Source organism: Pristiophorus japonicus, chromosome 2 (genome assembly GCF_044704955.1).
Source record: "Pristiophorus japonicus isolate sPriJap1 chromosome 2, sPriJap1.hap1, whole genome shotgun sequence".
NCBI classification, from domain to species: Eukaryota; Metazoa; Chordata; class Chondrichthyes; family Pristiophoridae; genus Pristiophorus; species Pristiophorus japonicus.
The window spans coordinates 1824700-1850455 of record NC_091978.1 but is presented as its reverse complement, the minus strand read 5'-3'; the positions used below and the strand labels follow the sequence as shown (position 1 = coordinate 1850455).

The 25756-nt window shown below is 47.7% G+C and overlaps 1 protein-coding gene across 9 annotated transcripts in view; it reads right to left on the bottom strand.

Moving 5' to 3' along the window:
- Positions 1-25756, bottom strand: part of mogs (mannosyl-oligosaccharide glucosidase) — a 363745-nt gene that overhangs the window by 317356 nt on the left and 20633 nt on the right. The gene's annotated exons all lie outside the window — the stretch shown is intronic.

The following is a 25756-nucleotide window of genomic DNA, read 5'->3' as shown; positions in this document are numbered from 1 at the left end:
GAACTCAAAGTTTAGAGATAAGCTTTGACTCCGTTGATAATTAAGACAAGTTTTACATTGGTCAAGTCGTAGATAAGGCTTGATAGGTCTTAATTAAAGAGTTGGAGTGAAAGTTTTACAATAGCCTGAACAAAATATATCCAGGATCCACAGGATAATGAAAGAAAATTGTGTGTGACTGAAGATTCCTAAAACTGAAACATTCCATGATCCATTCTGTTAAGTATGAAAGAACTCCACAAGACGGAGCACTGTGAGCTAAAACTGATGTGACCTTAGTCTCTTCAATACAACTCCAGAGTGCCTAAGCAGCATGGCAGACAACCTTTTATACTCCCTTGCACAAGGTGTGCAGGTGACCCTTGGGCCTCCAACAGTTGCCTCCTCTGGTCGCAAGTCTTACACAGTTACAATGTTTACATACAGAACATTACTTCACCCACCACACCCCCCCACCCCCCGCCCCAAAGTCTTTGATACAAATTATTTACAAGTTGAGGCGATCCGGGGACCTACGCTCCCTGGTTGATCATCGGAGTTCAAACTCTGGCATGCGTGAGTTGGTCAGACCATTGCTGCATGGCGACGCAGCTGGTCTGACAGGGCAGATGGGAATGGTGGGTTCATCCTCTTGATTGACAGCGAGGTTGATTGCTGGTTGTGTGTGTGTTGGTGGGTCGATGATGATGTTGTCCTCTTCAGGTTGTTCCTGGTTGTCGGTGAACCACAGTTTGGTCTGATCCAAATGCTTTCTGCACGTTTGTCCATTGAATAGTTTGACTATAAACACTCTATTCCCCTCCTTGGCCAAGACAGTGCCAGCGACCCATTTAGGATCATGACCGTAATTAAGAACAAACACAGGGTCGTTAACAACAATGTCACACAATACAGCCGCGTGATCATGGTACATGTTATGCCGGGTTTCCACATGATCATTTAGATCCGGGTGGACTAGGGAGAGCCTGGTTTTGAGTGCTCTCTTCTACAGGGGGAGCCCCAGTGAGCGAGTGGGGTCGCGTCCGGTAGCTGAGCAGAACCCGAGATAAGCGGGTCTGCAAGGAACCTTCCGTCACACATTTCAAACTCTGCTTGATAGTTTGGAATGCCCGTTCCGCTTGACCATTGGATGCGGGCTTAAACAGGGCAGACCTGACATGCTTGATGCCATTGCGGGTCATAAACTTGTTGAATTCCGAGCTGCTGAAACACGGTCCATTGTCACTGACAAGGACGTCGGGCAAACCATGGGTGGTGAACATAGCCCTGAGGCTTTCAATGGTGGCAGTGGATGTGCTGGATGACATGATTACGCATTCAATCCATTTAGAGTAAGCGTCCACTACAACTAAACATCTTTCCGAGAAAGGGGCCAGCAAAATCTACGTGGATCCTGGACCACAGTTTGGAGGGCCATGACCACAGACTCAATGGAGCCTCCCTTGGTGCATTGCTCAATTGTGAGCGCATGTTGCACTGGTGTACGCATGACTCAATGCCGGGCTACCAAACATGCGACCTGGCTATAGCTTTCATCATGACTATGCCTGGGTGGGTATTGTGTATGTCGCGATTAAACGTTTCCCTGCCTTTTTATGGCAAAACCACGCGATTACCCCATAAGAGACAATCCGACTGGATGGACATTTCATCTTTGCGTCGGTAAAACGGCTTAATTTCATCTTGGATTTCCCCAGGAACGGCCAACCAGCTCCCATTGAGGACGCAACTTTTTACAAGTGATAGCACAGGATCCTGGTTGGTCCAGGTCCTGATCTGGCAAGCAGTGACTAGTGAACCCTCGCTCTCAAAAGCACCCATGACCAGAAGCAAGTCTGCGGGCTGTGCCATTTCCATGGTAGCCAACTGAGGGCATCAGCACAGTTCTCCGTGCCTGGTCTGTGGCGGATAACATAGTCATAGGCGGACAATGTTAGTGCCCATCTTTGGATGTGGGACAAAGCATTGGTGTTTATACCTTTGCTTTCTGAAAACAGCGAAATGAGCAGTTTATGGTGATTTCAAGCTCAAACCGAAGTCCAAAATAGGTCTTGGTGCATTTTCTTAACCCCATATACGCATGCTAACACCTCTTTCCCGACCATACTGTAGGCTCTTTCAGCCTTAGACAGACTTCTCGACGCGTATGCAACCGGGTGAAGTTTGCCCGATACATTGGTTTGCTGTAACACACAGCCGACCCCGTACAAAGATGCATCACAAGCTAGCACTAATCATTTACACGGGTGGGTCAGACAGTACAAGTAACTTGCTAGAACAAAGTAGGTTTCTGGCCTTCTCAAAGGCTGCCTCTTGAGATTTACCCCAAAGCCAGTCGTCACCCTAACGTAGCAACATTTGCAACGGTTCCAGCAAAGTGCTGAACCCGGGTAGAAAGTTACCAAAATAGTTGAGGAGTCCCAGAAACGATGCAGCTCCGTCACATTCTATGGTCTGGGTGCACTCTTGATGGCCTCTGTCTTTGAGTCCGTGGGTCTGATGCCGTCAGCTGCAATCTTTCTCCCCCAAAATTCGACCTCTGGCTCCAGGAAAACACATTTGGAATGTTTCAGCCTGAGTCCCAGTCTGTCTGGTCGACATAGAACCTCTTCCAGGTGTTCGGTGGTGTCACGACCAGTAATCAGGATGTAGTCTTGAAACACAACGGTGCACGGAACCAATTTCAGTAAACTCTCCATGTTCCTCTGGAAGATGGCAGCAGCCGAGCGAATCCCAAAAGGGCACCTGTGGTATATAAACAGTCCTTTGTGAGTGTTGATGCACATCAACCTTTTCGAAGATTCAGCCAGCTCCTGTGTCATGTAGGCAGACATTAGGTCCAACTTGGTGAACGACTCTTCTTCTTCTCTTCCTCCCCCCCCCCCCCCCCCCACTAACATTGCGAACAGGTCATCCACCTTGGGTAGCAGGTATTGGTCTTGTAACGAGACCAGTACCCGCTACCTTGTTACCTTGTAGTCTCCGCAGATTCTGACCGTGCCATCGCTTTTCAACACCGGAACAATCGGACTGGCCCACTCATTGAACTTGATTGGCGATATGATTCCCTCTCGTTGAAGTCTGTCCAGTTCGATCTCGACTTTCTCCCTAATCATATATGGAACCGCTCGAGCCTTGCGATGAACGGGCCTTGCATCGGGGACGAGATGGATCTGCATCTTGGTGCCTGTGAAGTTGCCGATGCCTGGTTCAAATCGCGACGGAAACTTGCTCAGCACTTGGACGCACGAGGCATCATCCACTGAAGATCGTGCTTTGATGTCGTTCCAGTTCCATCGAATCTTTCCCAGCCAGCTTCTACCGAATAGCGTTTGGGCCATCGCCTGGTACAATCCACAGTGATAAATCATGCACAGCTCCATTGTACAATACCTTAATTGCCGCACTGCCAATGACTGGTATGAGCTCTTTGGTGTAAATGCGCAGCTTTGTCTGAATCGGGCTCAGTTTGAGCCTTTATGCCTTGTTGCCCCAGTTTCTCAAAAGTCTTCTGGCTCATAATTGACTGACTCGCCCCCGTGTCCAACTCCATTGATACCGGAATACCGTTCAATTTGACTTTCATCATGATAGGAGGGCTCTTGGTGGTGAAGGTGTGTACCCCATACACTTCTTCCTCGGGTTGAGTTACCTTTCTTGTTTGTTCTGTGTGATCCACGCTGGATCGATCATCCTCTGCCGACTCTGCCTCGTGGTGAGTCACAGCACTCTTGCACATTGGCTGGAGGTGCCCCATTGTTTCACAGCCTTTGCACACATAGTGCTTGAATCGATATTGATGGGCTCGATGATGACCCCTGCAGTGCCAACATGGTACTAATGGATTTGCATTCACGCCCAATGGCGGACTCCGAGTCATCCTAGGTCTTGCAGCTGCAGGCGTGTAGGCCCTGCCATATGCAGTTCTGCCTGCTAGCAACGTTATTTTATGCACAGTACTTGCCGGTGAGCTTCTATGCTGAGAAGATATCTGTCTGGTATTATCGCTCATGGATATGAATGACTGGGCGATCATGATGGCCTTGCTCAGGTCTAGGGATTCGGCAGACAGTAGTTTGCGAAGGATGACCTCGTGGCCGATGCCAAGCACAAAAAAGTCCCACAGTTCCCCCAAAGATCCAGAAAATTGGCAAGGCGTCTCAGGTCGGCGACATAACTCGCCACATCCTGACTCTCGGAGCGGTGGTGCATGTAGAAGCAATACCTGGCCATTAAGACGCTCTCCTTCGGCTTAACATGGTTCCAAACCAGCGTACATAACTCTATATGTCTTCTCCGCTGGTTTCTCTGGTGCTAGCAGATTCTTGATGAGGCCGTATATTGTGGACCCACACACTGTGAGGAGAATCGCCCTGCGCTTGATCGCTTTATCGTCCCCCTCCAGCTCGTTGGTCATGAAGTACTGGTCGAGACTCTCAACAAAGGCTACCCAATCATCACCCTCTACAAATCTCTCTAAAATACCAACGGCAGCCATGACCGCGTGAAAGTTTGTAATCTGTTACTCGTCACCAATTGTTAAGTATGGAAGAACTCCACAAGACTGAGTACTGTGAGCTAAAACTGATGTGACCTTAGTCTCTTTAACACAACTCCAGAGTGCCTAAGCAGCATGGCAGACAACCTTTTATACTCCTTTGCACAAGGTGTGCAGGTGACCCTTGAGCCTCCAGCAGTTGCACCCTCTGGTGACAAGTCTTACACAGTTACAATATTTACATGCATAACAAATTCCATCTATCAGACTGAATGATCAGCTCTACATGTGAAACCGGGGAAAAGCTGATACTGAGTGAAAAGATGGAAATGGTATTTGATGAGTGAGGGCAAGGTGGCTAAAATGCATATTCAGAATGGCAGGCAGTGACTAGTGGGGTGCCGCAGGGCTCAGTGCCGGGACCCCAGCTCTCACCGCCACCCACTAAGCTGGGTGGCGGTGTGAGCTGTGAGAAGGATGCGAAGAGGCTGTAGGGTGACTGGACAGGTTAGGCGAGTGGGCAAATAAATGGTAGATGCAGTATAATGTGGATAAATGTAAGGTTATCCACTTTGGTAGCAAAAACACAAAGGCAGAATATTGTCTGAATGGTGACAGATTAGGAAAAGGGGAGGTGCAACGAGACCTGGGTGTCATGGTACATCAGTCATTGAAGGTTGGCATGCAGGTACAGCAGGCGATGAAGGCGGCAAATGGTATGTTGGCCTTCATAGCTAGGGGATTTGAGTATAGGAGCAGGGAGGTCTTACTGCAGTTGTAAAGGGCCTTGGTGAGGCCTCACCTGGAATATTGTGTTCAGTTTTGGTCTCCTAATCTGAGGAAGGACATTCTTGCTATTGAGGGACTGCAGCAAAGGTTCACCAGACTGATTCCCGGGATGGCAGGGCTGACATATGAGGATAGGCTGGATCGACTGGGCCTGTATTCACTGGAGTTTAGAAGGATGAGAGGGGATCTCATAGAAACATATAAAATTCTGATGGGACTGGACAGGTTAGATGCAGGAAGAATGTTCCCGATGTTGGGGAAGTCCAGAACCAGGGGGACACAGTCTAAGGATAAGGGGTAAGCCATTTAGGACTGAGATGAGGAGAAACTTCTTACTCAGAGTTGTTAACCTGTGGAATTCCCTATCGAAAAGAGTTGTTGATGCCAGTTCATTGGATATATTCAAGAGGGAGTTAGATATGGCCCTTACGGCTAAAGGGATAGAGGGGTATGGAGAGAAAGCAGGAAAGGGGCATTGAGGTGAATGATCAGCCATGATCTTATTGAATGGTGGTGCAGGCTCGAAGAGCCGAATGGCCTACTCCTGCACCTATTTTCTATGTTTCTACCTGTACACCAGAGGGTGCTGCTGCTGGAGACCTAAGGATTACCTGCACAATGCAGGTAACCCAGTATAAAAGGGAGCTCACAGCTTGGTGTCCTCACACAAGTTGCTGCAAATAAAGGACGACAGTCGACACAGTTTAAGTACCATACCCTGCCTCATGGAGTCATTACCAAAGGTGCCTACATACATAATAATTGGCGACAAAGTCACGAACTACACGCTCAGTATGTTGAATCTCAGCAACTTTCAGAAATTCACCGATGTGGAAGATTGGGATACTTTTGTAGAAAGATTGGAACATTTCTTCATAGCCAACGACCTGGATGGGGACCCACCGGCTACACGACCGAAAAAGGCAGGGCCATTCTGCTTAGTAGTTGTGGGTCCACCATCCATAGTAAAAGTGGAGGGCAGAGAAACCCAAGGCAAAAAGCAAAAAGGGCCACATTACAGCAAGATTCAAAAGGGGCAAAGTGTGTTAAAAAGACAAGCCTGAAGGCTCTGTGCTTCAATGCGAGGAGTGTTCGGAATAAGCTGGAAGAATTAACTGCACAGATAGCAGTTAACGGATATGATATAATTGGCATCACGGAGACATGGCTCCAGGGTGACCAAGGCTGGGAACTCAACATCCAAGGCTATTCAGCATTTAGGAAGGATAGACAGAAAGGAAAAGGAGGCGGGATGGCGTTGCTGGTTAAAGAGGAAATCAATGCAATTGTAAGGAAGGACATTAGCCTGGATGATGTGGAATCGGTATATGTGGAGCTACGGAATACCAAAGGGCAGAAAATGCTAGTGGCAGTTGTGTACAGACCACCAAATAGTAGTAGTGAAGTTGGGAACAGCATCAAACAATAAATAAGGGATGCGTGCAATAAAGGTACAGCAGTTATCATGGGCGACTTTAATCTACATATAGATTGGGCTAACCTAACTGGTAGCAATGCGGTGGAGGAGGATTTCCTGGAGTGTATTAGGGAAGGTTTTCTAGACTAATATGTCGAGGAACCAACCAGAGAGCTGGCCATCCGAGACAGGGTGATGTGTAATAAGAAGGGACTAATTTGCAATCTTGTTGTGCGAGGCCCTTTGGGGAAAAGTGACCATAATATGGTAGAATTCCTTATTAAGATGGAGAGTGACAAAGTGACAAAATGTCCTGAACTTAAAGAAAGGTAACTTCGACGGTATGAGGTGTGAATTGGCTAGAATAGACTGGCAGAGGATACTTAAAGGGTTGACGGTGGATAAGCAATGGCAAACATTTAAAGATCACATGGATGAACTTCAACAATTGTCCATCCCTGTCTGGAGTAAAAATAAAACTGGGAAGGTGGCTCAACCGTGGCTAACAAGGGAAATTAGGGATAGTGTTAAATCCAAGGAAGAGGCATATAAATTGGCTAGAAAAAGCAACAAACCTGAGGACTGGGAGAAATTTAGAATTCAACAGAGGAGGACTAAGGGTTTAATTAAGAAGGGGAAAATAGAGTACGAGAGGAAACTTGCAGAGAACATAAAAACTGACTGGAAAAGCTTCTATAAATATGTGAAGAGAAAGAGATTAGTAAAGACAAACGTAGGTCCCTTGCAGACGGATTCAGGTGAATTTATAATGGGGAACAAAGAAATGGCAGACCAATTGAACCAATACTTCGGTTCTGTCTTCACAAAGATACAAATAACCTTCCGAATGTACTAGTGGACAGTGGGTCGAGTAAGAATGTGGAACTGAAGGATATCCTTATGAGGCGAGAAATTGTGTTAGGGAAATTGATGGGATTAAAGGCCAATAAATCCCCGGGTCCTGATAGTCTGCATCCCAGAGTACTTAAGGAAGTGGCCCTAGAAATAGTGGATGCATTGCTGATCATTTTCCAACAATCTATCGACTCTGGATTAGTTCCTATGGACTGGAGGTGGTCGCTGAGGCGTGAGTCCGGGGATCAGCAGAGGCCTATAAAAGGCCGCGAGAGGCAGCGGGAGTTCGTGGTCGCTGAGGCGTGAGTCCGGGGATCAGCAGAGGCCTATAAAAGGCCGCGAGAGGCAGCGGGAGTTCGTGGTCGCTGAGGCGTGAGTCCGGGGATCAGCAGAGGCCAATAAAAGGCCGCGAGAGACAGCGGGAGTTCGTGGTCGCTGAGGCGTGAGTCCGGGGATCAGCAGAGGCCAATAAAAGGCCGCGAGAGACAGCGGGAGTTCGTGGTCGCTGAGGCGTGAGTCCGGGGATCAGCAGAGGCCAATAAAAGGCCGCGAGAGGCAGGGGGAGTTCGTGGTCGCTGAGGCGTGAGTCCGGGGATCAGCAGAGGCCTATAAAAGGCCGCGAGAGGCAGCGGGAGTTCGTGGTCGCTGAGGCGTGAGTCCGGGGATCAGCAGAGGCCTATAAAAGGCGTACTTGTGCAGCTACAGGGAGAAGGCAAAAAAGAAGTAGAAAGAAACAGAAAGGTGACGTCACAGCCTAGGGGGTAAGTGATTGGCTGGTGATTGTTGAGTAGCTTTTCTTTTTCTTTTTTATATCAGTGAGTAACTTTTAACATTGTTGTTGCCAATTTAAGTGTATCTAAGGGTAAAGTCATGGCAGGAGAGCTCGGTCGGCTGTTATGCTCCTCCAAAACCATGTAGGAACTCGGGGACACTTCCGGTGTCCCTGACGATTACGTGTGCGGGAAGTGTATCCGCCTCCAGCTCCTGACGGACTGCGTTGCGGAATTGGAGCTGAGGGTGGATTCACTCTGGAGCATCCACGATGCTGAGAATGACGTGAGTAGCATGTGTAGCGAGTTGGTCTTACTGCAGGAGAAGGGTCCACAGCCAGATAGGGAATGGAAGACCAGCAGGAAGAGTAGTGCAAGGAAGGTAGTGCAGGGGTCCCCTGTGGTCATCCCCCTGCAAAACAGATATACTGCTTTGAGTGCTGTTGGGGGGGATGACTCATCAGGGGAGGGCAGCAGCAGCCAAGTTCATGGCACCGTGGCTGGCTCTGTTGCACAGGAGGGCAGGAAAAAGAGTGGGAGAGCGATAGTGATAGGGGATTCAATTGTGAGGGGAATAGATAGGCGTTTCTGCGGCCGCAACCGAGACTCCAGGATGGTATGTTGCCTCCCTGGTGCAAGGGTCAAGGATGTCTCAGAGCGGGTGCAGGACATTCTAAAAAGGGAGGGAGAACAGCCAGTTGTCGCGGTGCACATTGGTACCAACGACATAGGTTAAAAAAAGGGATGAGGTCCTACGAAACGAATTTAAGGAGCTAGGAGCTAAGTTAAAAAGTAGGACCTCAAAAGTAGTAATCTCGGGATTGCTACCAGTGCCACGTGCTAGTCAGATGAGGAATCGCAGGATAGCGCAGATGAATACGTGGCTTGAGCAGTGGTGCAGCAGGGAGGGATTCAAATTCCTGGGGCATTGAAACCGGTTCTGGAGGAGGTGGGACCAGTACAAACCGGACGGTCTGCACCTGGGCAGGACCGGAACCAGTGTCCTCGGGGGAGTGTTTGCTAGTGCTGTTGGGGAGGATTTAAACTAATATGGCAGGGGGATGGGAACCAATGCAGGGAGACAGAGGGAAACAAAAAGGAGGCAAAAGCAAAAGACAGAAAGGAGATGAGGAAAAGTGGAGGGCAGAGAAACCCAAGGCAAAGAACAAAAAGGGCCAATGTACAGCAAAATTATAAAAGGACAAAGGGTGTTAAAAAAACAAGCCTGAAGGCTTTGTGTCTTAATGCAAGGAGTATCCTCAATAAGGTGGATGAATTAACTGTGCAAATAGATGTTAACAAATATGATGTGATTGGGATTACGGAGACGTGGCTCCAGGATGATCAGGGCTGGGAACTCAACATCCAGGGGTATTCAACATTCAGGAAGGATAGAATAAAAGGAAAAGGAGGTGGGGTAGCATTGCTGGTTAAAGAGGAGATTAATGCAATAGTTAGGAAAGACATTAGCTTGGATGATGTGGAATCTATATGGGTAGAGCTGCAGAACACCAAAGGGCAAAAAACGTTAGTGGGAGTTGTGTACAGACCTCCAAACAGTAGTAGTGATGTTGGGGAGGGCATCAAACAGGAAATTAGGGGTGCATGCAATAAAGATGCATCAGTTATAATGGGTGACTTTAATATGCACATAGATTGGGCTAGCCAAACTGGAAGCAATACGGTGGAGGAGGATTTCCTGGAGTGCATAAGGGATGGTTTTCTAGACCAATATGTCGAGGAACCATCTTAGACTGGGTGTTGTGTAATGAGAGAGGATTAATTAGCAATCTCATTGTGCGAGGCCCTTTGGGGAAGAGTGCCATAATATGGTGGAATTCTGCATTAGGATGGAGAATGAAACAGTTAATTCAGAGACCATGGTCCAGAACTTAAAGAAGGGTAACTTTGAAGGTATGAGGCGTGAATTGGCTAGGATAGATTGGTGAATGATACTTAAGGGGTTGACAGTGGATGGGCAATGGCAGACATTTAGAGACCGCACGGATGAACTACAACAATTGTACAATCCTGTCCGGCGTAAAAATAAAAAAGGGAAGGTGGCTCAACCGTGGCTATCAAGGGAAATCAGGGATAGTATTAAAGCCAAGGAAGTGGCATACAAATTGGCCAGAAATAGCAGCGAACCCGGGGACTGGGAGAAATTTAGAACTCAGCAGAGGAGGACAAAGGGTTTGATTAGGGCAGGAAAAATGGAGTACGAGAAGAAGCTTGCAGGGAACATTAAGGCGGATTGCAAAAGTTTCTCGAGATATGTAAAGAGAAAAAGGTTAGTAAAGACAAACGTAGGTCCCCTGCAGTCAGAATCGGGGAAGTCATAACGAGGAAAAGGAAATGGCAGACCAATTGAACAAGTATTTTGGTTCGGTATTCACTAAGGAGGACACAAACAACCTTCCGGATATAAAAGGAGTCAGAGGGTCTAGTAAGGAGGAGAAACTGAGGGAAATCTTTATTAGTCGGGAAATTGTGTTGGGGAAATTGATGGGATTGAAGGCCGATAAATCCCCAGGGCCTGATGGACTGCATCCCAGAGTACTTCAGGAGGTGGCCTTGGAAATAGCGGATGCATTGACAGTCATTTTCCAACATTCCATAGACTCTGGATCAGTTCCTATCGAGTGGAGGGTAGCCAATGTAACCCCACTTTTTAAAAAAAGGAGGGAGAGAGAAAACAGGGAATTATAGACCGGTCAGCCTGACCTCAGTAGTGGGTAAAATTATGGAATCAATTATTAAGGTTGTCATAGCAGTGCATTTGGAAAGAGGTGACTTGATAGGTCCAAGTCAGCATGGATTTGTGAAAGGGAAATCATGCTTGACAAATCTTCTGGAATTTTTTGACGATGTTTTCAGTAAAGTGGACAAGAGAGAACCAGTTGATGTGGTATATTTGGACTTTCAGAAGGCTTTCGACAAGGTCCCACACAAGAGATTAATGTGCAAAGTTAAAGCACATGGGATTGGGGGTAGTGTGCTGACATGGATTGAGAACTGGTTGGCAGGCAGGAAGCAAAGAGTAAGAGTAAATGGGTACTTTTCAGAATGGCAGGCAGTGACTAGTGGGGTACCGCACGGTTCTGTGCTGGGGCCCCAGCTGTTTACACTGTACATTAATGATTTAGATGAGGGGATTAAATGTAGTATCTCCAAATTTGCAGATGACACTAAGTTGGGTGGCAGTGTGAGCTGCGAGGAGGATGCTATGAGGCTGCAGAGTGACTTGGATAGGTTAGGTGAGTGGGCAAATGCATGGCAGATGAAGTATAATGTGGATAAATGTGAGGTTATCCACTTTGGTGGTAAAAACAGAGAGACAGACTATTATCTGAATGGTGACAGATTAGGAAAAGGGAGGTACAACGAGACCTGGGTGTCATGGTACATCAGTCATTGAAGGTTGGCATGCAGGTACAGCAGGCGGTTAAGAAAGCAAATGGCATGTTGGCCTTCATAGTGAGGGGATTTGAGTACAGGGGCAGGGAGGTGTTGCTACAGTTGTACAGGGCCTTGGTGAGGCCACACCTGGAGTATTGTGTACAGTTTTGGTCTCCGAACTTGAGGAAGGACGTTCTTGCTATTGAGGGAGTGCAGCGAAGATTAACCAGACTGATTCCCGGGATGGTGGGACTGACCTATCAAGAAAGACTGGATCAACTGGGCTTGTATTCACTGGAGTTCAGAAGAATGAGAGGCGACCTCATAGAAATGTTTAAAATTCTGACGGATTTCGACAGGTAGATGCAGGAAGAATGTTCCCAATGTTGGGGAAGTCCAGAACCAGGGGTCACAGTCTAAGGATAAGGGGTAAGCCATTTAGGACCGAGATGAGGAGAAACTTCTTCACCCAGAGAGTGGTGAACCTGTGGAATTCTCTACCACAGAAAGTTGTTGAGGCCAATTCACTAAATATATTCAAAAGGGAGTTAGATGAAGTCCTTACTACTAGGGGGATCAAGGGGTATGGCGAGAAAGCAGGAATGGGGTACTGAAGTTGCATGTTCAGCCATGAACTCATTGAATGGCGGTGCAGGCTAGAAGGGCTGAATGGCCTACTCCTGCACCTATTTTCTATGTTTCTACGTAATGTAACGCCACTTTTTAAAAAAGGAGGGAGAGAAAGCGGGTAAGTATAGACCGGTTAGCCTGACATCAATAGTGGAGAAAATGTTGGAATCAATCATTAAGGATGAAATAGCAGCCCATTTAGAAAGCAGTGACAGGATCGGACCTAGTCAGCATGGATTTATGAAAGGGAAATCATGCTCGACGAATCTTCTGGAATTTTTTGAGGATGTAACTAGTAGAGTGGACAAGGGAGAACCAGTAGATGTGGTGTAGTTGGACTTTCAAAAGGCTTTTGACAAGGTCCCGCACAAGAGATTGGTGTACAAAATCAAAGCGCATGGTATTCAGGGTAATGTACTGACATGGCTAGAGAACTGGTTGGCAGACAGGAAGCAGAGAGTCGGGATAAACGGGTCCTTTTCAGAATGCCAGGTAGTGACTAGTGGGGTGCCGCAGGGTACATTCAAAGGGTCTCTCCCCAGTGTGAGCCCGCTGGTGCTGTGTGAGCTCACTGATTCGATAGAATCGCTTTTTACACTGGCTACATTAATAGGGTCTCTCCCCAGTGTGAGTTCGCTGATGATTCACACGCTCACTGGCAGTGTAAAACAGCTTTTGGCACTCGGCACATTCGTACGGTTGGTCCCCTGTGTGAAATCGCTGGTGTACAATATACATCAACGATTTGGATGAAGGAATAGAGTGTAATATCTCCAAGTTTGCGGATGACACTAAACTGGGTGGCGGTGTGAGCTGTGAGGAGGACGCTAAGAGGCTGCAGGGTGACTTGGACAGTATTTGGTGAGTGGGCAAATACATGGTAGATGCAGTATAATGTGGATAAATATGAGGTTATCCATTTTGGGGGCAAAACCACAAAGGCAGAATATTATCTGAATGGCAGCAGAGTAGAAAAAGAGGAGATGCAACGAGTCATGGTTCATCAGTCACTGAAAGTGGGCACGCAGGTACAGCAGGCGGTAAAGAAGGCAAATGGTATGTTGGCCTTCATAGCTGGGGGATTTGAGTATAGGAGCAGGGAGGTCTTACTGCAGTTGTACAGAGCCTTAGTGAGGGCTCACCTGGAATATTGTGTTCAGTTTTGGTCTCGTAGTCTGAGGAAGGATGTTCTTGCTATTGAGGGAGTGCAGCGAAGGTTCACCAGACTGATTCCAGGGATGGCTGGACTGTCATATGAGGAAAGACTGGATCAACTGGGCCTTTAGAAGGATGAGAGGGGATCTCATAGAAACATATAAGATTCTGACGGGATCGGACAGGTTAGATGCGGGAAGAATGTTCTCGATGTTGGGGAAGTCCAGAACCAGGGGACATAGTCTTCGGATAAGGGGTAGGCCATTTAGGACTGAGATGAGGAGAAACTTCTTCACTCAGAGTTGTTGACCTGTGGAATTCCCTTCCGCAGAGAGTTGTTGATGCCAGTTCATTGGACATATTCAAGAGGGAGTTAGATATGGCCCTAACGGTTAAGGGGATCAAGGGGTATGGAGAGAAAGCAAGAAAGGGGTACTGAGGGAATGATCAGCCATGATCTTATTGAATGGCGCTGCAGGCTCGAAGGGCCGAATAGCCTACTCCTGCACCTATTTTCTATGTTTCTATGTCTCGTCAGGGACTTACTAGCACCGGAGAGGACCAGTACCAAGAGCTATGAGGAACTTGTAACACTAATACAGGAGCAACGAAAACCAAAAGAAAGCATCCTCACAGCTAGGCACCGGTTCTACACCAGCGACTCGAAGGCCAAGAAATTACTAAGTATGCTGCACATTTAAGAAGACTAGCTGCACTGTGTGATTTTGGAGACCACCTTAATGAAGCAATAAGGGACATATTTGAAATCAGAATCGGCCACGCGGGCCTCCTTCACAAATTGTTCTCTGTGGACATCACAGTCACCCTGCAGAAAGCTATTCAAGTGAGTTGGCTGGCGACTCCAGGCGAATACTGACCCAGGACTTTAAACCGGCGAACCAAGTGCACCACATGGCTACTTCTAAAGGCAGAGAGGCTGCCCCGAGTCCCGTAACCCTGAGTCCGCCACATGGGGCAAACCAGATGGCCCCGTGCTGGCGCTGTGGAGGAAACTACAGGACCCACCAATGCCACTACAAAGACTATACATGCAAAGGCTGCAAAGAAAAAGGGCACCTTCAGAGAATGTGCAGAAAAGGCTGTACTCACTGTGTCTCTGATGGGTTGGCTAATTACGGGGCCCCGATACAGATGAAGGTGAAGCTGCTCAAACCCTGGGAGTATGGAATTTATACATGCTCCACCGAAATTTCTCTGTGGACAATGGAAGTGGATATCGACGGGGTCCCAGTCTCCAAGGAGATCGACACAGTTGCGAGCCAGTCTGTGATGAACCAAACGACCTTTGAAAAAATGTGGAGGAATCCTGCCACTCGACTAAAATTGTCTCCTGTCCAGGCAAAGCTGCTCACCTACACCAAAGGTAAAATCCAAATCGTTGGCAGCATGGACGACCAGGTCTCCCAGGGCAGTGTGTTGAACAGACTCCTCCTGAGGATCGTTGCCGGCGATGGTCGCACGCTGCTGGGAAGGAATTGGATGAACCCGGTGCATATGAGTCGAAGTGGCGACGGCCTCCAGGCTCCAGCAATTGATATCGAACATGCATCCATTGCTGCATCTAGAGATCCCACTGTCCAGCTCAACTGCGCGGCGGAATCTCCAGGACCGAAAACCCAAACTTCTCCTTCCAGGCCGGGGCAGGACTCCAAGAGGCAAAAATCATCGAGAAAAGTGGACTCCCAATGTCCATGGCTGAACCTGAGGAAGAAAAGACCACCGCAGCCTACCTGGAGGAGAGCACGAAAATGGCGGTTGAACCATGAGGATTAGAACCTGCAATCAAAATGGCCGCGGCCAGACCACGAGGGGCAGCGTTGGAGGAGCGACACGTGGCACCGAGCGGCCAATCGGATTGGAAGGCTCCCTTAAAAGAGACCGGTAACCAAAAAAATTTAAAGGGACAGTTTCAACTTAAAGATGACAGGGACTTTAAAGCTAAAAATGCAGTAAAAGGGTGCAAGTATGAGTATGGACCTTACCACTGCTGTACTGGCTACCCCACTGAGGGATCCCACAGCAGTGACACCCACATGGTCTATGTGTGAGGGGAGGGGGTGGAAATTGATGAGGCCAGCCTCAAGTACAGGGATTACACCTGGCACCCACACAACCCTCACCACAACCTCCCATAGCCCACTACTGATCACCTCCCCAGGTCATGGCAATAAGGACTTGAAAAATGCTTAGGGAGGAGTGTTGTTATGTATGCATGCTTGTATTGTTATATGATGTCTGTAACACTGAATGTACCTTTACACTGTACACCAGAGGGTTCTGCTGCTGGAGACCTAAAGGTTACCTGCACACTGCTTGGTGTCCTCACTCGAGGAGCTGCAAATAAAGGACTACAGTCTACACAGTTTAAGTACCACACCCTGCCTCGTGAAGTCATTATCAAAGGTGCCTACATACATAATAGCAGTATTCCAGGTGTGGCCTCACCAATACATCATATAGCTGTAGCAAGACTTCCCTGCTTCTATACTCCATCCCCTTTGCAATAAAGGCCAAGATACCATTGGCCTTCCTGATCACTTGCTGTACCTACATACTATCCTTTTGTGTTTCATGCACAAGTACCCCCAGGTCCCGCTGCACTGCAGCACTTTGCAATCTTTCTCCATTTAAATAATAACTTGCTCTTTGATTTTTTTCTGCCAAAGTGCATGACCTTACACTTTCCAACATTATACTCCATCTGCCAAATGTTTGCCCACTCACTTAGCCTGTCTATGTCCTTTTGCAGATTTTTTTGTGTCCTCCTCACACGTTGCTTTTCCTCCCATCTTTGTATCGTCAGCAAACTTGGCTACGTTACACTCAGTCCCTTTCTCCAAGTCGTTTATATAGATTGTAAATAGTTGGGGTCCCAGCACTGATCCCTGCGGCACCCCACTAGTTACTGGTTGCCAACCAGAGAATGAACCATTTATCCCGACTCTGTTAGTTAGCCAATCCTCTATCCATGCCAATATATTACCCCCTACCGCGTGAACATTTATCTTGTGCAGTAACCTTTTCTGTGGCACCTTGTCAAATGCCTTCTGGAAGTCCAAATACACCACATCCACTGGTTCCTCTTTATCCACCCTGTTCGTTACATCCTCAAAGAATTCTAGCAAATTTGTCAAACATGACTCCCCCTTCATAAATCCATGCTGACTCTGCCTGACCGAATTTTGCTTTTCCAAATATCCTGCTACTGCTTCTTTAATAATGGATTCCAACATTTTCCCAACCACAGATGTTAGGCTAACTGGTCTATAGTTTCCTGCTTTTTGTTTGCCTCCTTTTTGCAATCGGGGCATTACATTTGCAGTTTTCCAATCTGTTGGGACTTCCCCAGAATCCAGGGAATTTTGGTAAATTACAACCAATGCATCCACTATCCCTACCATTACTTCTCTTAAGACTCTAAGATGCAAGCCTCAAGTCCAGGAGATTTAACTGCCTTTGGTCCCATTATCTTACTGAGTACCATCTCCTTAGTGATTGTGATTGTGTTAAGTTCCTCCTCCCCCTATCGCCCCTTGACTATCCACCCGGGCCAGCCCGGGAGATTCAAACAGCGCGAGATCGGAGGGGAGATAGATGAGCGAGAGCAACCCGGGAGATTCAAACAGTACGAGATCGGAAGGGGAGATAAAGGAGCTAACTGGGAGCAGCGCAAACAAACCTGTGAGGGGAGGGAAGTAAACAGAAATCAACGCGTGACATCACAGGAAGTGTGACCATAGTCCTTTATTGCAGATCTCAGAGTGCTTCTCCAGCCTGTGAGGCCTCCTTATATATTGTGGGATTGTGGGACCCATTGGGACTCCAGGGAATAGACATGGTAATTACAGCTTCACATACATAACAACACCCACTCCCAAAGTCAACAGTGTAACTATTTACAATGTGAGTCGATCTGGGGCCTTCCTTGCCCTGGTTGATCGTTTCGGTGCAAATGCTGGTGTTGGTGAGTCATTTGTTGGGCCTTCGCTGGGTTGCTGCGCAGCTGGCCTTGCTGGGCTGCTGGGCGTGGTGAGTCCTGCTGGACTGCTGCAGGTGATGGGTGATGGGTGATGCTTTGTGGTCAACCGCTGGGTCAGTTGCCACTTGTGTGTGTGTTGGAGGGTCGAAAAAGGTAGTCTATTGAGGATTGTTCTGGATAGTCCGTAAATCTGAGTTTGGTTTGGTCCAAGTGTTTTCTGCAGGTGAGTCCATTTGCGAGTTTGACCACAAACACCCTACTCCCCTCTTTGGCCAAAACAGTGCCAGCAATCCACTTGGGACCTTGTCCATAGTTCAACACAAATACAGGATCATTTACTTCAATTTCACGTGACACATTTGCACGATCATGATATGTATTCTGTTGAAGCCGCCTGCTCTCTACCTGTTCGTGTAGATCAGGATGGACTAATGAGAGCCTTGTCTTAATTGCCCTTTTCATGAGCAGTTCAGCGGGAGGGACCCCAGTGAGCGAGTGGGGTCTTGTGCGGTAACTAAGCAGGACTCGGGATAAGCGAGTCTGCAGTGAGCCTTCAGTTACCCCTTTCAAGCTCTGCTTGATTGTTTGAACTGCTCGTTCTGCCTGACCATTGGACGCTGGCTTAAACGGGGTAGACGTGACATGTTTGACCCTATTGCGGGTCATGAATTCCTTGAACTCTGCACTGGTAAAACACGCCCATTATCACTCGCAAGGACATCAGGCAGGCCGTGCTTGGCAAACATGGTCCGTAGGCTTTCAATGGTGGCAGCGGACGTGCTTGCCGACATTATCACAAATTCAATCCATTTGGAGTACGCATTTACAACCACTAATAACATTTTTCCCAAGAATGGGCCTGCATAGTCGACATGAACCCTAAGACCACGGTTTGGAGGGCCAAGACCATAAACTAAGTGGCGCCTCCCTGGGTGCATTGCTTAACTGGGAACATGTATTACATTTATGCACACAGAACTCTAAGTCTGCATCGATACCGGGCCACCACACATGAGATCTGACTATCACTTTCATCATTACAATGCCTGGGTGGGTACTGTGGAGATCACTAATGAAGGTGTCCCTGCCCTTTTTTGGCATTACTACCCGATTACCCCAAAGAAGGCAGTCTGCCTGTATAGACATTTCATCTTTGCGCCGCTGGTACGGCTTTATTTCTTCCTGCATCTCTAACGGGACACTAGACCAACTCCCGTAGAGCACACAGTTTTTTACTAAGGACAGTAAGGGGTCCTGGCTCATCCAGGTTCTAATCTGTCGGGCGGTAACAGGTGATTGCTCACTCTCGAATGCTTCCATTACCATGACTAAATCTGCGGGCTGTGCCATCTCCACCCTGGTGGTGGGCAATGGCAGCCTACTGAGACCATTGGCACAGTTTTCTGTGCCTGGCCTGTGGCGGATGGCATAGTTGTATGCAGACAACGTGAGCGCCCATCTCTGGATGCATTCGTATTTATCCCCTTATTTTCAGAAAAGAGGGATATAAGCGGCTTATGGTCAGTTTCCAATTAAAATTTGAGCCCAAACAGATATTGATGCATTTTCTTTACCCCGTAAACACACGCTAATGCTTCTTTTTCGATCATACTGTAGGCCCTCTCGGCCTTAGACAGACTTCTGGATGCATAAGCAACCTGTTGCAATTTCCCAAATTCATTAGCTTGTTGCAATACACACCCGACCCCGTACAACGACGCATCACATGCTAGTACCAAATGTTTACATGGATCGTACAACACAAGCAATTTGTTTCAACATAACAGCTTCCTAGCTTTCACAAAGGCATTTTAATGGCTTTTGCCCCACACCCATTCATCTCCCTTACGCAGTAAAGAGTGCAGGGGTTCTAACAATGTGCTAAGACCTGGTAAGAAGTTACCAAAATAGTTCAGGAGTCCTAGAAATGACCGCAGCTCCGTCACGTTCTGTGGTCTTAGTGCGTTCTCGATTGCCTCCGTCTTTGAATCGGTGGGCCTGATGCCATCCACCGCGATTCTTCTCCCCAGGAACTCCACTTCAGGCACCAGGAAAACGCACTTCCAGCATTTTAGCCTGAACCCCACACGATTAAGTCAACTAAGAACATCCTCCAGGTTATGAAGGTGCTCGACGGTGTCCCGACCTGTAACCAAGATGATGTCCTGAAAGACCACGGTGCACGGGACCGACTTCAGCAAGCTTTCCATGTTCCTCTGGAATATCTCCACGGCTGATCGAATCCCAAACGGGCATCTGTTATAAATGAAGAGACCTTTGTGCGTGTTGATGCAGGTGAGGTCTTTCGAAGATTCCTTCAGCTCCTGCATCATGTAGGCCAAGGCCAAGTCCAGCTTCATGAACATTTTCCCTCCCGACAGCATCGCAAAGAGGTCGTCTGCCTTTGGTAGTGGGTATTGATCCTGCAGCGAGAAACGATTGATAATTACTTTGTAATCACCATGGATTCCGACGGTGCCGTCTCCCTTGAGGACTGGAACAATCGGACTGGCCCACTCATTGAATTCGATCGGCGAAATGATGCCCTCTCGTTGCAGCCTGTCCAGCTCGATTTCCACTCTCTCTCTCATCATGTAAAGTCCCGTTCTCGCCCCCAGAATCAAATGGATCTTCACTTTTGTTTCTTGGAACTTCCCGATGCCTGGTTCGAACAGAGCCGGGAACTTGCTAAGGACCTGGGCACATGAGGTGTCGACGGACGAAAGCGCTCGGACGTCGCCCCAGTTCCAGTATATCTTTCCCAGCCAGCTCCTGCCGAACAGTGTGGGGCCATCGCCCGGTACCACCCAGAGTGGTAAATCGCAGGAGACCTTTACAGTAGCACTGCCGATTACGGGAATCAGTTCCTTTCTGTACGTTCTGAGTTTGGTACGAATGGGAGTCAGGACTGGCCTTGAAGCCTTGTTGCACCACAACTTATAGAAAGTCTTTTTACTCATTATGGACTGGCTTGCGCCCGTGTCCAACTCCATGGATACCGGGAGTCCATTTAATTCAACCTTCAGCATTATCGGGGGACACTTTGTGGCAAATGTGTGCACCCCATATACCTCTGCCTCCTCGGTCTGAGGCTCTGGTTCGTCATGATCCACCATGGATCTGTCCTCCTCTGCTACATGGTTATTTGCAGGATTAGCAGGGTTTGCAGCTCGCCTGCACATGCGTTGGAGATGTCCCATTGTTCCACAACCCTTGCAAACATATCCTTTGAAGCGGCATGAATAGAATCGATGATCACCCCCGCAGCGCCAACAAGGTGTTAATGGCCTTGTATTCACCACCCTTGATGGTGGCCTTTGAATCATCTGCAGACGCGCAGCTACAGGCGTGTAAGTCCTGCCATGTACATTTCGATTCGAAAACAACTTTACTTTGTTCACAGTACTTGCAGCAGCACTAGTGTGCTGGGAAATTTCTTTGGTATTGTCACTGGTGGAGATAAACGCCTGGGCTATCGCTATGGCTTTACTCAAGGTTGGGGTCTCTACAGTCAAAAGTTTGCGAAGTATTCCTTCATGGCCAAAGCCAAGTACAAAGAAGTCCCTGAGCATATGCTCCAAGTGTCCTTCAAATTCGCAATGTCCTGCAAGGCGCCTTAGCTCTTAGCTCGGCGACATAGCTCGCCGCTTTAGCTCGGCGACGTAGCTAACCACTTCCTGGCCTTCAGACCTCAGTGTAGAACCGATACCTCGCCATCAGAACGCTTTCCTTCGGGTTTAGATGCTCCCGGACCAGTGTGCACAACTCATCGTACGACTTGTCTGTGGGTTTTGCTGGAGCGAGGTTTTTCACGAGGCCATACGTTGGTTCCCCACAAACGCTGAGGAGGATCGCCCTTCGTTTGGCAGCGTTCGCCTCTGCTTCCAGCTCGTTGGCCACGAAGTATTGGTCAAGTCGCTCCACAAAGGTTTCCCAATCATCTCCCTCCAAAAATTTCTCCAGGATGCCCACAGTTCTCTTCATTGTTGCGTTGGGTTTCGTTATCTGTATCTCATCACCAGTTGTTACGTCTTGGATAAAGAGTCAGACTAGATATTGCAAGCTCAAAGTAAGTGTGACCATAGTCCTTTATTGCAGATCTCAGAGTGCCTCTCCAGCCTGTGAGGCCTCCTTATATACAGGTGCTCCCGAGGGATTGTGGGATCCCTTGGGACTCCAGGGGATAAGCCCTCTGGTGGTTAGACATGGTAATTACAGGTTCACATACATAACAAAATCGAAGTGTGACGTCACAGCCAAGAGTGTAAGTGATTGGCTGGTGGATTGGTGAGTATTTAATCTTTTTCTTTTTCTTTTCTGATCAGTAGGTAACCTTTGACGTTGTTACCAATTTGGTTAATTTAAGGGTTAAGTCATGACAGGAGAGTCCAGAGCCGTGTCATGCTCCTCCTGTGCTATGTGGGAAGTCAGGGACACTTCCACTGTCCCTGATGACTACATGTTTTAGGAAGTGTATCCAGCTGCAGCTCCTGACAGACCGCATTGCGGCACTGGAGCTGCGGATGGATTCACTCTGGAGCATCCGCGATGCAGAGGATGTCGTGAATAGCACGTTTAGTGAGTTGGACACACCGCAGGTAAAGGTTACACAGGCAGATAGGGAATGGGTGACCATCAGGCAGATCAGTGGAAGGAAGGTAGTGCAGGGGTCCTCTGCGGTCATCTCCCTCCAAAACAGATACACCACCTTGGGTACTGTTGGGGGAGATGACTCATCAGGGGAGAGCAGCAGCAGCCAAATCCATGGCACCAGGGGTGTCTCTGCTGCACAGGAGGGCAGGAAAAAGAATGGGAGAGCTATAGTGATAGTGGATTCGATTGTAAGGGGAATAGATAGGCGTTTCTGCGGCCGCAAACGTGACTCCAGGATGGAATGTTGACTCCCTGGTGCAAGGGTCAAGGATGTCTCGGAGCGGCTGCAGGGCATTCTGGAGGGGGAGGGTGAACAGCCAGTTGTCGTGGTGCATATAGGTACCAACGCTACAGGTACAAAACGGGATGAGGTCCTACAAGCTGAATTTAGGGATCTAGGACCTCAAAGGTAGTAATCTCAGGCCACGTGCTAGTCAGAGTAGGAATTGCAGGATAGCGCAGATGAATATGTGGCTTGAGGAATGGTGCCAGGGGGAGGGATTCAAGTACTTGGGACATTGGAACCGGTTCTGGGGGAGGTGGGACCAGTACAAACCGAACGGTCTGCACCTGGGCAGGACCAGAACCAATGTCCTAGGCAGAGTGTTTGCTAGGGGAGATGGGAATCTATGCAGGGAGGCAGAGGGAAGTAAAAAGGGGGCAGAAGCAAAAGGTAGGAAAGAGAAAAGCAAGAGTGGAGAGCAGAAAAATCCAGGACAAAAATCAAAAAGGGCCACATTACAGCAAAATTCTAAAAGAACAAAGAGTGTGGCTCTGTGCCTCAATGCGAGGAGTATTCGGAATAAGGTGGACGAATTAATTGCGCAGACAGCAGTTAATGGATATGATGTAATTGGCATCACGGAGACATGGCTCCAGGGTGACCAAGGCTGGGAACTCAACATCCAGGGGTATTCAACATTTAGGAAGGATAGACAGAAAGGAAAAGGAGGTGGGGAAGCATTGCTGGTTAAAGAAGAAATTAAGGAAGGACATTAGCTTGAATCATGTGGAATCTGTATGGGTGGAGCTATGGAATACCAAAGAGCAGAAAACGCTAGTGGGAGTTGTGTACAGACCACCAAACAGTAGTAGTGAGGTTGGGGACAGCATCACAGAAGAAATTAGGGATGTGTGCAATAAAGGTACAGCAGTTATCATGGGCGACTTTAATCTGCATATTGATTGGGCTAACCAAACTGATAGCAATGCGGTGGAGGAGGATTTCCTGGAGTGTATTAGGGATGGTTTTCCAGACCACTATGTCGAGGAACCAACTCGAGGGCTGGCCATTCGAGACTGGGTGATGTGTAATGACAAAGGACTAACTAACAATCCTGCTGGGCGAGGCCCCTTGGGGAAGAGTGACCATAATATAGTAGAATTCTTTATTAAGATGGAGTGACACAGTTAATTCAGAGACTAGGGTCCTGAACTTAGGGAAAGGTAACTTCAATGGTATGAGACGTGAATTGGCTAGAATAAACTGGCGAGTGATACTTAAAGGGTTGATGGTGGATAGACAATGGCAAACATTTAAAGATCACATGGATGAACTTCAACAATTGTACATCCCTGTCTGGAGTAAAAATAAAATGGGGACGGTGGCTCAACTGTGGCTAACAAGGGAAATTAAGGATAGTGTTAAATCCAAGCAAGACGCATATAAATTGGCCAGAAAAAGCAGCAAACCTGAGGACTGGGAGAATTTTGTAATACAGTAGAGGAGGACAAATGATTTAATTAGGAGGGAGAAAATAGAGTATGAGAGGAAGCTTGCTGGGAACATAAAAACTGACTGCAAAAGCTTCTATAGATATGTGAAGAGAAAAAGATTAGTGAAGACAAACGTAGGTCCCTTGCAGTCGGATTCAGGTGAATTTATAATGCGGAACAAAGAAATGGCAGACCAATTGAACAAATACTTTGGTTCTGTCTTCACTAAGAAGGACACAAATAACCTTCCTGAAATACTAGGGGACCGAGGATCTAGCGAGAAGGAGGAACTGAAGGAAATCATTATGAGTCAGGAAATTGTGTTAGGGAAATTGATGGAATTGAAGGCCGATAAATCACCGGGGCCTGATAGTCTGCATCCCAGAGTACTTAAGGAGGTAGCCCTAGAAATAGTGGATGCGTTGGTGATCATTTTCCATCAGTTTATCGACTCTGGATCGGTTCCTATGGACTGGACGGTAGCTAATGTAACACCACTTTTTAAGAAGGGAGGGAGAGAGAAGCGGGTAATTATAGACCGGTTAGCCTGACATCAGTAGTGGGGAAAATGTTGGAATCAAGAATTAGGGATGAAATAGCAGCACATTTGGAAAGCGTAGGTCCCTCTATTCTCTATCCACCATCCGAGCATGGTGGATAGAGGTGTACCGATGGATGTGGTGTATTTAGATTTCCAAAAGGCATTCGATAAGGTGCCACACAAAAGGTTACTGCAGAAGATAGAGGTACGCGGAGTCAGAGAAAATGTATTAGCATGGATAGAGAATTAGCTGGCGAACAGAAAGCAGAGAGTCGGGATAAATGGGTCCTTTTCGGGTTGGAAATCGGTGGTTAGTGGTGTGCCACAGGGATCGGTGCTGGGACCACAACTGTTTACAATATACATAGATGACCTGGAAGAGAGGACAGAGTGTAGTGTAACAAAATTTGCAGATGACACTAAGATTAGTGGGAAAGCGGGTTGTGTAGAGGACACAGAGAGGCTGCAAAGAGATTTGGATAAGTTAAGCGAATGGGCTAAAGTTTGGCAGATGGAATACAATGTCGGAAAGTGTGAGATCATCCACCTTGGGAAAGAAAAACAGTAAAAGGGAATATTATTTGAATGGGGAGAAATTACAACATGCTGAGGTGCAGAGGGACCTGGGGGTCCTTGTGCATGAAAATGTTAGTTTGCAGGTGCAGCAGGTAATCAGGAAGGCGAATGGAATGTTGGCCTTCATTGCGAGAGGGATGGAATACAAAAGCAGGGAGGTCCTGCTGCAACTGTATAGGGTATTGGTAAGGCCTCACCTGGAGTACTGCGTGCAGTTTTGGTCACCTTACTTAAGGAAGGATATACTAGCTTTGGAGGGGGTACAGAGACGATTCACTGGGCTGATTCTGGAGATGAGGGGGTTACCTTATGATGATAGATTGAGTAGACTGGGTCTTTACTCGTTGGAGTTCAGAAGGATGAGGGGTGATCTTATAGAAACATTTAAAATAATGAAAGGGATAGACAAGATAGAGGCATAGAGGTTGTTTCCACTGGTCGGGGAGACTAGAACTAGGGGCACAGCCTCAAAATACAGGGGAGCCAATTTAAAACCGAGTTGAGAAGGAATTTCCTCTCCCAGAGGGTTGTGAATCTGTGGAATTCTCTGCCCAAGGAAGCAGTTGAGGCTAGCTCATTGAATGTATTCAAATCACAGATAGATAGATTTTTAACCAATAAGGGAATTAAGGGTTACGGGGAGCGGGCGGGTAAGTGGAGCTGAGACCACGGCCAGATCAGCTATGATCTTATTGAATGGCGGAGCAAGCTCGAGGGGCTAGATGGCCTACTCCTGTTCCTAATTCTTATGTTCTTA